At 34.9% G+C, this 13,628-nt stretch overlaps 1 long non-coding RNA gene across 1 annotated transcript in view; it reads right to left on the bottom strand.

The window, feature by feature from the left end:
* Nucleotides 1-11,239, bottom strand: part of LOC116421318 — a 49,925-nt gene extending 38,686 nt beyond the window's left edge. The window contains exon 1 of the long non-coding RNA XR_004231640.1: nt 8,539-11,239. This is a non-coding gene — a long non-coding RNA (uncharacterized LOC116421318). The remainder of the gene's footprint in view (nt 1-8,538) is intronic.
* Between the last annotated feature and the right edge of the window lie 2,389 nt (nt 11,240-13,628).

Below are 13,628 nucleotides of genomic sequence, written 5' to 3'. Positions count from 1 at the left end.
AAGTCAAGACACTACTCATTGTGTCATTGTTCCTCTTCAAAAATATAGGACAAACAACAACTACCCTCCTTGTACATCTCCATCACCAACTGAGAGTTATATCTTTAACTGCTCTGAGACTGATATTACATGATTCACAATTCTATAGAATCACTGATAATATGACAATGTTAAAAAGGAAAAAAGGAAAAGTTGGGTCATTGTTTCAAGAAGAAGCTTGGAGTCCTTAAGTCAAAGTTCCCAAAAGGAATAGAATATGTTCACTTCTTCCTTTTAAATTATGGAACCATTTCCTTGTCCATCCAGTATGTCTTGTATAGATAAAGGTAGACATAGAGACAGATGAAGATATAGATATAGATAGGTATATGCAACAACTCTATGAATCATTCATCCAAACCACATATTAGTGGGAACAATAACCATTCTTCATATACTTGTTTTTTCTTCTGTGGACAGTTTGGAAGAACTCTTAAGTGATTCTGAATCTCATTTAGGAGGTTGTGCAGTGTTCTAGGGCCTAATGAAAGTAACACAATGTGTTCTGTAAAATAGAAATATAAAGATAATCTTACCTTCTAAAGTATGATTTCTTAACTTTTTGTGTCATGGACCCCTTTGGTAGTATCCTGGTGAAGCTTCTGAACTTCTAATCAAAATAATGTTTTTAAATGCAAAAAAAATTAAAATACATACAATTACAAAGGAAGCCAAAGGTTAATGAAAATAATTTGGGGATATCCAAGTTTTTGGATCCCCAGAAATCCATGTAGAACCCATGGTGCCCATAGATTCCAAGTTAAGATCCCCTCCTCTACAGGGTATTCTTTTCCCACAAAAATTCATGCTGAATATCATTGCTAACTGTGGCAAAGACTTTTCATAAACATCAGTCTCCATGATTCATGAGCCACTAACATAAATAATCAGAAGGTTATTGAACAATATATTAGAATATTATCTAGTTTTGCATCTAATAATCTTGGATTCTTTTAACATATGAAAAAATACCTACTTGGTACAAAGGTTTTAAGGCAACATTTTGCACTAGCAAAATAAAAAGCTTCTTAAAAATTCATTGTCAATAAATAATAAGAGCATTGGGATCTTACACATATCTTTCAGTCACCTATTCGATTCTAATGATCTGGTCTGATGTAGAAAATCATTTGGGAAAGCCTGCCTATTCTCTTTCTCCTATTTTCATCAAGGGTGCCCTTCATATTTTTATCACAATGATTTTGTAGAGATAGGAGATGAGGCACACAGGTCAATAGATAGTGATATTTTGTTAGTTATCTTCTTGGGGTGTTTTTTGGTTACCTCCAACCATCCACCCTCTCTGCTTTTAACAAGGTACAATTGGATGCTGTTGGAGAAACATGAACAACTGTTGTGACTGTCTATACCAATTTGATACTCTCTAATATCACTAGCTCTACTGTACAGAAGTCATTTTATTCTTGATTGACTGTCTAACACTATCCTGTCTCACCCAACAGCCATTCCAAACTTCCCTTCTTCATGTCCAGTACATCACTCTCCCTCTCAGCAAATGAATATGATTTCTACTTTACTTTTTAAAAAGGAAGGGAAGGAACTTTATTATAAGATTCCTCCTCTTCTTCTATTCTCTATTCTCTATTCAAGACCTCTTTACCTTTTGGCCAGTTTTTTCCTGTTGTGTCTCTTCAAAAGAATATGAGATACTTGAGATGAAGGGATTTTTCTTTTATTGTCTTTGTATTCCCAAGGTCTTTCATATAGTAGGTGCTTTATAAATGATTGTTAAACTAAATTGAGCAAACAGGAAGAAAAGAAACAGCCAATTATTTCTCAGATTTGATCATCTTTCTCCTGCTTCCATGTTTTTGCCTGAATCATTCCCTCATTCTTGTCATACATGTGTCCTCCTCACATAATATCATGATGACAATAACATTTATATAGTACCTAGTATGTTCTAAGTGCATCACAAATATTATCTCATCTGATCTTCACAACAGTTCTTTAAGATAGAAATTATTATTGTTCCATTTTATAAATGAGGAAACTGATCTTCAGAGAGATTAAATGATTTGCCAAGAGTTAACACTAGTAAGCATCTGTAGTAGGATTCATACCTGGTCTTGTATTTCCAGATCCAGTATTCTGTTTAACATATTATTCAGCTACATCCATGAAACCAGTGACTTAGGGTAAATAAATTTTAAAGTCTCTCTTCTATTTCTGCTACTATCTATAAATCAGATTACCTAGTATTGGAGTTGATTCAGTCTCTTCCATTGAGAAGGTATTGGTCGCAGGCTCAGGGAGACATATCCAATGGCATTGAAAGAATAATGTTGGCACATGATTGAAGGAATACAGGACCTCCTGGTCTAGGAACTAGATAGAGAGTACAGTATACAGAGTACTGAACTTAGAGTCAGGATGATCTGAATTCAAAACTGACACTTACTAGATGTATGACCCTGAGCAAGTCACTTAACCTTTGCCTGCCTCAGTTTCCTCATCTACAAAAAGGGGTTAATAATAAAACCTAACTCCCAGAGTTGTAGAGAGGATAAAGATACTAATAAAGTACTTAGCAGAGAATCCAGCAAGTAGGAAACATTTAATAATTTTCCCCTTTCTTTCCTTCTCTTTGTTGAGATATTAAATGAAAATCTATTTGCTAAGATGTGTTTTACTGGTGAGTTCTTCAAACCTGCTTAATGGATTATTTGCAGTAGAATTTCTCTGCATCAGCTTGGGAAGGCCATGTGTAAGTCTGAGTTCTTGTTTATTTATTTGTTCATTCTTGATATTTCACCCACACACATCTTGAAGTCCTTCAGTAACCCTCAAATTAAATTCCCTGTAAAATATATCCAAAATTTATGAGAATTTTATCTTGGCAATAGAAATATCACTGTCACAATGAACCTATTCCTCTACAAATTAGGTCCTGCCCTGGTTCGAATCATAGTATTTTGTGTTGTATTTGTCTTCTGAAGTTTTTGTAGGATTTTTTTTCCTAAATCTAAAACAAAACATAAAGCAAGCTCTCTGATCTTATTCAGCTGTCCAAGGGAAAATCAAATCACCACTCCTCCCTCATATTGCTCAACAGGGCTGTCTCCAAAAACAGAAAGTGAAAAGTTTACAAATAGAAATAACCCACCATCGTTCAAACTCGGTAATGCGTATGATTAAACAGGTCTCATGGCATGACACTAACCCCTGTGTTATTTCTGTAAACTCCCTCTGTGAAGGTCTTACCCATTATGCTTTCTTCCCCCAGGAAAAACCTGATCTAGGGTGACAATTTTCCCATCAGCTGAGGCCATGTCTGCTCCCCATACAAATTGTTTCAAAAATTTTAAATGGCGATTTATGTTAAATCACTTGTCTAAATTATTACCATTCAACATTAGGTCCTACATGGAGATGTTTGCTTCCTTTCTCATCTTCTGAAGTCTGAAATATTTTAGACTCACGTCAGAAAATATTCACTGCCACATGGTCTATTTGGGATGTCACAATTATTAAGAGAATAAGAAGACTGAGACTGGAGAACAAGCTGATGATGTGATCTTGGACAAGTGGCTTCCCCTCTTTGGGTCTGTTTCCTCAACTTTCAGAGGAGGATATTAGACTAAATGATCTCAAAGTTCCATTTTAGTTCCAAACAGTCTGTGATGCTCTGAACTCTACAAGGCAAAAAAAGAAGGTTGACTGGAACACAAACGTAAGTCTATGTGGGAATTAATAGTTTTCAAAATTTAATTTAAACGGTCATCACTTGGCATCTCTTCTTAGAATTAACTTATTCTTTGAAATGTTCAATTACATTTTCCTGCATGGGTCTGGATGGGTCCTGTGCCAAGAAAGCTGTTTAAATTGTGTGTGTGAGCGTACAAATGTGTTAAATAGTTCACTCTGTTCTTCTAAGGAAACAACTACTTTGTATAATGCTGCCAAGAGGATCGGACTTCTTAATGTCACAAATAATTCATGTGAAATGAGTTGGACATAATAAACATTATGCCTTTCCATCCTTTTGTCCCTAGCTTATGGTCATTGTCAATTCAATCAACAAACTTTTATTAACTGAGGTAAATTTTTAAAGAGTTGTTCTTTCCAATTTAGCTACCATTCTGTGGTTAATATTTCTCAGTTGCTAAATATTGTTTCTCCACAAAAGACAAAATCAATAAGGCAGAACAGAGCTCATTTGAAACTGCTGCTTCTGCTCGCTTCCCCAACCAATTAGAATTTATGTTAGTAAACTATGAGTAAATCTTATATCGATATGTATTTGTAAACTCTCAACATTCCTTTTGTAATTCAGCTTACAAGAACAATAAAGTGATGAATCCACACTGGTGGAACCATTTGGTGATAGCAAATTTATTTATTTATAATGTCTTGCAAAACTATTTTTTAACTGGACATATTCCTTTCTTCTTCCTCCTTAAATGAACACACTTACGTGTGTTCACCACCTTTTTTAGGGTAAATGACCATTGAAAGCAGACCTTCAATATTTTTTACTTTTAACTAACTCTATTATCTTGATTTTTAATTCAAATTTTTGAATAAAAATTTTGATATAGGTAGAAACAGGTCTTTCTAAATAAGCTTTTTTTTCCTATATTATTCTTAATTGTAAAATATTCCCATTTTGTGTACACCTAACTTTTTAAATCATTAACATTTTGTTATTAAAAAAAACTTTCAGACATGTTTAATAGATAATTCTTTTAGAATTAGTAAATTATCTTCCTTCTCTCGGCCATATTCTTCTTTATAAAAACAAAGATTTTATAATATATATATATAAATATACATATATATACATACATAAATAAAGGTCCCTTCCCACTCTAGCATTCTATGCTTCTACAGTTCTACAAATAAAATGGTTGCCTTTTGAAAACTTGCTTCTTTTAGTAAAAAGCAAAGTGGGAAATCTTAGCAATAAAATAGGAAATGGGTATTTAGATCAATGTTCAGAGAAGCTAAGCAATTAGTAATTCTTTTTAACAAGTGCTGGTATTAGGAAATGCAAGTCACCATTTTTATCTGTCTAATTATTTCCAGGAACATAGCTTTAAATATATTCACAGATATATTTAAATTCATTTTCAGATAATATTATGCACAAATTAAGTTATTAAAGCCCAGCTGTCCCTATTTTCTTGTGTGTACTTTATTCTACTGTTTTTCAGGCAGACAAATTTTGCAGTAATTAATATATCTAATTCTCATTTTACCTGAATTAGATTCTTAGGCTATAAATCTTGTGAAGCCACAGGGCTTTCTTTAAATTACATGTGTGCATAGAGTAGGTTCTTAATAAATATTTGTTGAATGAAAAAATTAATTAACCTGTTGGAAATGCCTATTGCTTTTAAAATGAGTAGGTAACTTCGAAAATATTAAAATAACCAGTCCATTGCCTCAACTCCTATCTTGAAAATTCTTTTGCAATAATTAACATTTCTTTGAAATTATATGCTCATTGGGTGGCACATGTCATTCAATACAGTCATTTTGCAAATGAGAAAATCAAGGTCCACGAGGGAAGACAACCTACTGTGGCCATGCAGTTAATAAATCTCATAGGATTTCAATCTGAAAGACACCTAAGATTTTGTTTATTTCAAACCTCCTCATTTTAGCTAAAAGAAAAGTGAGTCCTGCAAAAATAGTTACTTGCTCAACATTATACATCCAATTAGTAAAATTCAAGTTTGAATCCAGATCCACTCATTGCAATCCCAAGATTTTCAATTTTTGTTTTTTTGTTTGTTATTGTTGTTGTTTTGATTTTGTTTTTCCATCACATAAAACCATATGTTAACAATCAATGTTGCCTTAGTAGCTGACCCATTTTCAGATAGTTCAAAATTCTGTATTGATTCATAATAATGGGTTCTGACAGTCTTGCATGAATGGTGTCATTCAGTGGTGGGCTATAGTAATCATTTAAATCAAGTGTTATAATAGAGCTGGAAAAAGTCCAGAAGAGAAGAAGATGAAACCCTGAATTCATCCCAGCCAAGACTGATAATCATTTTCACCACTATGACTCTAGATGTAGCAATGCCATCTAATGGACACTGCAGGGACCTTTCAGCTAATAAAGAAGGCTTTGCTGGATAAGAAACAGTACCTAAGTCAGAAAACTTGAGCAAAGATTTACAAGACAATAGTTTCGGTGGTTGCCTTAACAAGCAATCTAACAGGAGAAGAACGGAGAAATCAGGTTCTCACTTCACTTTTCTCAACAAGATCTCTATTGGGACATGTCTCCTTACCAACTGCAAATTCCCCCCAAATGCAAGATTGGGAGACAGAAAGATAGACAGACAGCCACAATCACTGAGAAAGAAAGACAGACCGAAAGAGAGAGAATGAGAGACACAGAGAGAGGAGAGACAAGACAAGTGACTCCAAATCCTGATCTCATTTCCTGGGACAGAGATCATGAGAGACAGAGATAGATAAACAAAGACACAGAGACAGACAAACAGAGACAGAGACAGACTGACAGAGACACTGAGAAAGAAAGAAAAAGAGAGAGACAGAAACAGAGAGAATGAGAGTTAGAGAGAGGAGAGACAGAGATAGGTAAACATAGACGGAGGCCCCCAGAGACAAAGACAGACAGACTGATTGATGCAGACACCAAGAAAAAAAGAGACAGAGACAGAAATAGAGAGAATGATTCAGAGAGGAGAGACAGAGACAGAGATAATGAGAGATACAGATGGATAAACAGACACAGAGACAGAGAAAGAGAGAATGAGAGACAGAGGGAAGGAGAATCTATCAGTGTCAGTTTGCATTTGTAAAGTTTGAAAAGCTGTCACAATCCTTAATGACTTAGTCCACCATTCATTCAAAGCCTGCTTTATTCCAGATACACACATGCATTTATTGGGGAACACATTTGAACACACCCATACACCCCATTTTATCATGCTTCAATTCTTCCAAGCTCCATATAAGACTTCACAAACATATAAACACATCTAAAATATATACAGAGATATCCACATATAGATATTTTAGGTATATGGATATATAGATGTTGCGTGTTGATTTTTAGACAGTTAAAGCAAAGAACTTTTTAATGCTTACATGATTTTTTTCCTTCATAAATTTATGTTTATATCTCTATACTATCTCTACTTACTATTAATTTCTGAGCCAGATTCTTGCCTGGAGAACCTTCCACTATGCTCCAAACTCTCCTAGTAGCTTTGCTTTTAATTATAGTTTTCATTGCTTCTTCTGGGTAATAAAAGTCACCATATTCTTTTCACTAAAAGATATTGTTCTACAAATTCTTGTACATGTTGGAATTATTTGAGGCGGAGAGAAAAGACATAAATTCTGGGATAGCAATAAATAAAAGATTTCCTCAGAATTTTTCCAATGTTTTCAATTATGCTCAGCATAGAAAAAAAGGGTAACTGAAATATATTAAGAATCTACTAATTTTGTAGCCCCCCTGTTTAATTTTGTAAATGACTTAGCCAAATATTACCCTACTATCCACTATAAGGAAAAATATCCATGTCCCAGAAGCCTTTGTTTACTGTATAGCAATTATCCGTTGCTACATTTTAATTTAGGAAAAGAAGATCTTATAAAAGTATTTGAGTTTAAATTTTAACTTCTGACTCACAATGACTTGCTAAATCTGATTTCAAGAAAACAAACACATTTTCTTTAAAAAGAAAAAAAAGGAAAGGAAAGGAAAGGAAAGTTGTAAAAAAAAGTTTTAGTACCAAATTCAGTAAAGGAACTCAACCGCCTTTAAATCAAACAGAATTCTTTTATCTATTTTTTATTTTTCCTACCTTAAAATTGAAAATAAGTAATAACAATGTGCAAAACTGTTTTTCTCTCCTGTTCTATTTAGGCTTTCATGTGTCTCTTGGGGTCCCTGTTTGTTTACATATTTATTTGTTTTTCTTTTGAGAAAATGTGAAAAAGCCTATTTTACTCAAAGTCTAGACCATAATGGGGAGGAAAGAAAAAGAGAGAGGGAGAGAAACAGACAGACAGAGAGAAACAGATTCAGAGACAGAGAAACCAAGAGACAGAGAGACAGAGAGAGACAGAGACAGAGAGACAGACAGAGAGACAGAGAGAAAGACAGAGAGAGAGAGAGAAAGAGAAAGATTGCTTATTACATTTTTATGCAGTTAAAGCAAACAACTTTTTAATGCTTACATGATTTTTTCCTTCACAAATTTATGTTCATGTCTCTATACTATCTCTACCTACTATTAATTTATGAGCCAGATTCTTGTCTGGAGAACCTTCTATTATTCTCCAAACTCTCCTAGTAGCTTTGCCTTTTAATGAGAGAGAGAGAGAGAGAGAGAGAGAGAGAGAGAGAGAGAGAAAGAGAGAGAGAGAGAGAGATCACATTGGATTATGCTGAAGCACAATCTGTGTCCATGGAAAGAGAAGAGGAAGAGCAAAAGGGAGGAAGCTAGATGGGGAGAGGAAGAAAGCAAGTTGTGTACTCACAATTTACTGGTGGACCCGGGCCTCTGCTGCCTCTCTTTCTCAGTCCCCATTCCAAAAGGAAATGCAGTCCTTTTGCAGAATCCGACATGAACCTCCAGGAAGTTGGCAAAGTCACTAACTAAACAATCAATAGAGGAAATACAACGAATTAAAATATATAATTCATTTTTCCAGGACTAGGACAGAAGAAGCAAACTAACAGGAGTAAAGAGGAGGGGAATGTACATAAATATATATATATATATATATATATATATACACATATATATTAATCTTTCCTGTGACCAGAGATAATAGTATACATTAAAATAAATCCCAAATTGGGATATTGAATGTTGGTCCCCTGCCTACATATTACAAAGTCACTGGGCCAAATGTCTACACATTCGGCTCTGTGAAAAGCCAGCCTAAAGCAAGTCATATTAAAGAGCTAATACATCCTGCTGCAGGCTGGAAATTAATTGGTTTTCCAATGAAACTACACTTTAAAAAACTTCACTCTCTCTAAACAAATGCTTCCCCGGACAGGAAATGTTAGCTGTGTTAAGTATTTGATTTGTATTTTCTCTAAAACCTGTTTGACTCAGGAAAGTTTTATATTAAATGATTAGTTGTGAAATACAGATGGATCCTGCTTCCAAAGAGCCTAGGTTCATGCAAGCTACTGGTTGGCTTCCTTCACTCACTGTGTGCCCGAGCAAGACATTCCAGATTGTGCCCATTGCCCCAGTGAGATTAAGTTATACTTTAGGCAAGACTTTCATTTTCCAAATGTCTTTCAACAGATCACATGCCATGATGCTTTTGTCCTGCTAACCTGGGTTTTCTTAAAAGAAATGCTTTTCTTTCCATGATTGTAAAAGCAAGTGGTTTTTGGTTGTTTTTTCCCCCTTTATTTCAAGATCAAAAGCAAAATGTTTTCTTGGCAGATTGTCTAAATGTTGGAGTTAAGACATAGATACGATATGCAAAATTTTCATCAGAGACTATTTTTCAGTCAGATTGGACAATTGAAGAAAGATGGAGATTGACATTTCTAAACGTGTATCAAACACAAATTGGGTTTTAAAAAATAATAACAGTTGCCAGCCTATCTAAAGGCTGTTTCCCCAAAACAAATAAATAAACAAAATAGATTGAAATTAGTGAAATTAGACTGGATGAGGAGGATTTGGGGATTTATAGTTTTTCAGGGTTTATTAAGAGAAAAGCTAAAGATAGAATGTTTAGGGATGGGGGGAAGAAACCTTTAGGATACTGATCATTTCTATGGTCATGGGAAAAATTATCTTTCTAAATAAATTTTGCTTTTCCATCCTCATTCCAATTGAGGGTTGGCTATTAAAAGGACAACATAAAAATTCAGGGGGGAAAAAAAGGCAGAAGTGTCTATTGCAATGGGTGGAGGGAGGATTGGAAGTAGGAAAGGAAAACATGAATCTGATAAAGGAAATAATAATAACAACAATAATAATGTGCTTTGCAAATATCCTCTGATTTGTTCTTGGCAACAACCTAGGAGGAAGCTGCTATTATTTTTCTCATTTTATGGAGGAGGAAAAAATTAGTTTTGATCTCTTTCAGCTTTCATGTGCTTATGAGTTTACATTTTAAATAGTTAAAATGCTTCTTCTCCCCCTATAAATGACCTGCTTTCAAAATGTCAATGGGTCAAAAACACTTCCAAGTTTATTACTGGGATAACCATTTCTTGTAAGGATCCCAGTTAACTAGTGTGGCATTGGGAGAACCTCAGTTCCGAGTGTGAACCATAAACTTCCTTATCTAATTTGGAAAACCAATCAGAAGCCCAAAAAGTTTCTATGAAAAGGGGGGGGGCAATTGACATGCATCTGGAAGGGGGGGGGGATAAAATTGACATGCATCTCCAAAATAGATTTGGTTTCCTTGTTGAGAAGCCTGGGCTGATACCTCCATGCTGGACTGGCAGTGTAATTAAATCCTTTGCCCCAACTGAATCACAAGAGTGTGAAATCCAAACCAGCCTCCCCCAAATTTGCAATTCAGATCCATGAATTATGAGGGAACTGATAACCCAGGTATATGTAAACTCCTAGGGTCACTGCTTAAAGCAACACAACTTTTACATTTTTTAATCAAGAATGTTCTCTAGCAAGCTGGCCCAAGTCCAGCGACACCATGGATGAGCTAGCTGTGTAAACACTGTAGAGAAGATTAACACTGCTGTTATAACCTCATATAGCGATCAGGGCTTTATGGAAGCTTTTACGGCAGCTGATCTATGGGCTTCATAATAGTCTTTTTGTTTTAAGTACGACAACAGACCCAAATGGAATAGTAATGCTATTTCAGTCTCACTGCCTCTTACAATATAGATCTATCCCGACCTTACAGACCTCCCAGAGTTCTCCCCAGTGAAGTGAGAGGGGCGGGGGGCAGGGTAAATGGCCAACGACTTACCATTAATATTCTCCTGCTGCCTGGGAGTTCACAAGTCAGTTCTCAGTGTCACTAGTATCAAAAGGAAAAGCTCCCCAAATCTGGTGAACTATTATAGATGATGGCTTTAATTTGGAACCAAGGCAGAGTGGATAATAAATTTGTGAGGGACCCTGGCAAGAAGATGAGAGCAGACCCTAATTGAATCCCAAAATAGTTCTTTACTAGGCTGTATGCAGATGTGAACACACAGAGACCCAAAGAGGAGGGATAGGAAGAAAGGGAGAAAAAAATTCTTCAATGGGGTCAAATGGGAGTGGGGAGAAATGAATTACAGAAAGTCCTAAAGTAGAGCCAGATCCTTGATCCCTCAAATAAATTTATTTGCCTATTAAAGAAGGAGAAAACTACCTTAGAGTTAAAATTAAGGGATAGCCAAGAACTGGCTAGAAACTGGAATTTCAACAAAACTGGAAATTCAATGCAGTCAAGCCGAGTAATGCCCCACACCAGGACAATTTTGTTATACTGATATTGCTCAGGGTCTTTACAGAAGCTCCAAAATTGACATTCTAGAGAATTGAGCATTAGTCTCATCTGCCCCACTGCCCACCTAACATGATTTTGAGCAAATCCTTTCCTAATCTCTCTGAACTTCAATTTCCTTACCTTTAAAATGAAAAAGTTGGGCTAGAATCAGAAGTTCTTAAAATGCATGGAGTCTGGGAATTTGTGTGTGTACATATGTGTGCATATGTATGTATATATGAACATATACATGAATATTAGTGTATGTGTCCACATATATAAATATATATGAATACATAAACATTTACAGATAAATCATATTGAACCTCTTCTTTGAATATTTTTAAAGGCATCCATGTATATGTGTATATGTATTTGTTTCCTATGTAATCCTAGGTATTTTTATACTTTTAAAACATTATTCTGAGAAAGGGTGCATATCCTCACCAATCTATTTATAGAGTCAGTCCACAGCACAAAGATTAGAAATCTTTGAGATAATCTATGACTATTTTCCCTAAGACTACTTCCATCTCTATGGATATGGATAGAATATGTTTTTGAGGGCAGAAATTGAATTTTGTCTTTATATTCTAGAGTTTAGCACAATTCTTGGCACATAATAAATGTTTATTGACTGACTGCAAAATCCCATCTCTCCTGAGGACTTGGATAGCTTATGTCTCAAGATTTAGATGGGCTAAACTTTGAATATCCACAATATATGAATGTAAGGAAAGTGAGAGAGTTCCTGGTAAGGAAGAGGAAATGGTCAGGAAAGGGGAGAGACTGATTGCCTCCTATGAGCAAGCTGACCCTCACCACCACCACCATTATAGACAGACATACCCCATATTTCATTGTCAGCACCAATGATATATATATATATATATATATATATATATATATATATATATATATATATATTTGACCAACTTGGAAGTAGAAGGGAGTAGAAAGAGAAAGACTTTTTTTTCCAGCCTTCCCTTCCCATTTAAAATAGCCAACTATTTCTTTTTTATCCACTAACCCATATCCTTCTCTCTAATGAGAGCCAAGGCATTTCCCACTAAAGTTCCTTTGCTAGAATGTTCTAAAATTCTCCTATCCACAATTTTCTAATTCATGTTATTACAGAAACTTCATTTTATTTCAAGGAGTCAGTGAGCGGTGGGAGGAGTGAGAGGAGAGAAATTGCTGGCGTTGTAAACCGAATATAAAATCTGAAAAGCGGCTGATCTGGCTGAAGAAATTGGGGAAACCGACAGACAAAATATACAATGTAACCAAAGTCGATACCTTTATGAGACACCAAGAACTACAGGTACAGATGCACTGGAGACCTCCAAAATCCTTTCATTAGGTACCTGATGAATTTGACATGGAGGATGATTGCACCCCAGGGAACCCCTCTCCCGAAAGCTTGAAAAACAAGTTTTATTAACCTAATAAAATGAAAAGAAAGAAAAAAATCCCTATAGGAAAAAAAATGAATAGCAGAATAAGTGCAAGAAAATGCAATAAATTAACCAACTTTTAATATTTTTAAAGCTGCATGGGTAGCCAAGTCTTGTTACTGGTACAATGATTCCCAAGAAACATGCAACTTGTAGGGAAGAAAAACCTTTCCCTTTCTGCCCCAAAGTTGTTTTTTTTAAATATATTATAATAAATACATTACAATAAAATGTTATAATAAATATAATATAATGAATATATAACAATTATGATATAAAATATAATAACTTAGGGAGACTTTTAAAAAAACATTTCTAATTTACTTTATCTTTGTTATAGAAAAAGCTTCTTAACCTGAGTTTCATAAATTTGCTTTGTTTTGTTTCTGTTTTGATTTCTGTAATGCAAGAGAATTGGTTTGCTTTGTAAAGTCACATATTTTATTTCATTTTATTTTTTCAGCAACATGATACAGAGAAAGGATCTTGTTCAGTTCCCAAAGAGGTCCATGACTCTCCCAAACTAAGAAAATAAAGAAAGGGACAAAATCACAAAATGTTCAAGCCACCAAGGGACCATAGCTGTCATCCAGTCCAATTCCTTCATTTTCCAGAGAGGTCACTTGCAGCCCAAAGAAAAAAAAAGGGGGGGGGGTGAGAGTGAGGGTCTTGCTATTAACAATA

The sequence above is a fragment of the Sarcophilus harrisii genome, chromosome 2, assembly GCF_902635505.1.
Source record: "Sarcophilus harrisii chromosome 2, mSarHar1.11, whole genome shotgun sequence".
Taxonomy (NCBI): domain Eukaryota; kingdom Metazoa; phylum Chordata; class Mammalia; order Dasyuromorphia; family Dasyuridae; genus Sarcophilus; species Sarcophilus harrisii.
This window is presented reverse-complemented; position numbering and strand designations above follow the sequence as displayed.